Source organism: Oncorhynchus mykiss, chromosome 11, assembly GCF_013265735.2.
Source record: "Oncorhynchus mykiss isolate Arlee chromosome 11, USDA_OmykA_1.1, whole genome shotgun sequence".
In the NCBI taxonomy this organism is placed as follows: Eukaryota; Metazoa; Chordata; class Actinopteri; order Salmoniformes; family Salmonidae; genus Oncorhynchus; species Oncorhynchus mykiss.
This window is the reverse complement of record NC_048575.1, coordinates 41,882,344-41,884,445: the sequence shown is the minus strand read 5'-3', so window position 1 is coordinate 41,884,445 and position 2,102 is coordinate 41,882,344.

The window sequence follows — 2,102 nt, the reverse complement described above, 5'->3', positions numbered from 1 at the left end:
TTCCCCATGACAGCGTTTGAGTCCCTACTACGGAGAGTGGGGGGAGCGGCGGAGCGTAGGTGTTCACTATCGACGCCAGCAGCCTGAATGTCTCCTCCCGCTAGTGGGTCTTCTCCTAACCCCGACCTGGAGAGGAGGGCAAAAAAACCTGCTCTCGATAACATCAATTTAGCATGCTATTATCTCCAATGGTGGAAAACTACACTCCGGCTCGGGCTGACATAAATCTTGGGGAGCCGGGTGGACATTGAATATGCATGAGCCGAAACAGATATTAGTATTCCTGTCACTGGAGGTTTTCAAACTTTCAAGTCGATGACTTGAGTGGATCCAGTCTGGAGTTTCCATAAAACAGGGCAAAAGAATGCGATACATAATTAAAGATCTACAAAGCTTCTGACGTCTGGGGAAGAAAGAGAGAGAAAAAGAGCTGCTGTGGATTATTTCCATGTAATTTAGATGAACACACAGTGTGGATAGGGCTACATGGATGAAATAGACTCACTATCCGCTTACCAATCTCTTCATTTCTAGGGGTTAATTGTAGTATGTTGAATCTTGAGTATGGTGTAATGGGAATACGGTACTTGTGTGCTCAGAGCACCATTTTATGAGAAGGAGGGAAGTTATTTCAACCCTGGGCATAAAGCGTTCCCGTCAAACTCATCCGGGTCAGCTAGAAGTAAAGATCTGATAGGCGGCACTTAGATTGTTGTTTTGTATTGCAAAGGAGCGTTTTGATCTGCAAGTTGGGAAAATCGCATCGTCATTTTCTACCCTGAAATCCCTAAAGCCTCTATTTACAATATGCAAATGTCTTGCGTGTCCCTGTTGTTATTTTCCACTCTGATCTCTTCCTCCACCAACTGCAATGTATCCCTGTCATGTGTCCTGTCAATCAACTCCCTAGGAACCCTGTGATCAGGGGTCATTTTGGAACCCAATCCCTAATTTCTTAATCTTGCGTTTTGGGGATTAGTTGTTCCAGTGTAGTGTTTATAGTTATGTCTATAAATTGCCCTCTCAACGCAGCCAAAACAAACCAGCCGTCCTGCACTTCCCCCTGCCGGTCTGCTCGCTCTTCCCAAACTGTTTACGTTCCTCACCCCTTACACCCCTCCCAGACTACCTTCAGTTCATTTGAAGGGAGACACACAATCTGACCCACGTTATTAAACTCAGATGTTTCGACCACACTTTCCAAACAACATGCTCTTTTACTTCTTCATTTTGGTTGAACAGAATAAAGCGAAAGAACGAGGGAGACCGTCAAACCCTCTATGGTATCTGGGAGGGCGGATCGTCGTCTCTGCTTTGGGGTTTGACCCAAGTTATGCGAAAGCTGAACTGTCAGATGGGAGGGTGGAAGGAAGGAGAGAGGAAGGGAGAGATGGATAAATGGGAACTGTATACCATTTTGGTGCCCTAACCGAGGAGGGCCCACGGGGCCCGGAGCTCCGGCTGTCATCCAGGCCACAGGCCTGTCTGGGGCCGGAGAATCAGACGATCTGAACGAGAGAGACAGACAGGACTTACCCTGGAAGTGCTCTCTTTGGAAACACAATGAAAGAGAGAGGATAAATATACAGTATGGGGTGAATTATGCTACGGCTCAGCGCAGAGTTGACACACACAAACTGACAGTGAGGCAGCCGTGTGGTTGTGCTGAGAGCGGCCCATCCCTGTCAGGCACTGTGGAGAAGGAGAGCAGACGAGGGTGATACTCAGTCTTCCCTATTCATCCTTCTGCTAAGACTGCATAGGGAACCGAGATTCTTTCACTTTTAGACTAGCTAGCTAGTATTGTTGTTGTTCATGCCAGGTTTATTTGTGATGTCACTGCCCTGTCCATTCATAGACAGAGGCTGAAAGTACCTACAGTGAACCTGTACATGCGTTACGTAAACTCTGATTTTTAAAGATCATTAATAAATACTAAGAGCTAGGAAAATGGGTCTGATAGCTACACTGAGTGTACAAAATATTAAGAACACCTTCCTAATATTGAGTTCTGCCCTCAGAACAGCCTCAGTTTCGTGAGGCACAGGCTCTACAAGGTGTTTAAAACGTTCCTGGCCCATGTTTGACTCCAATGCTTCCCA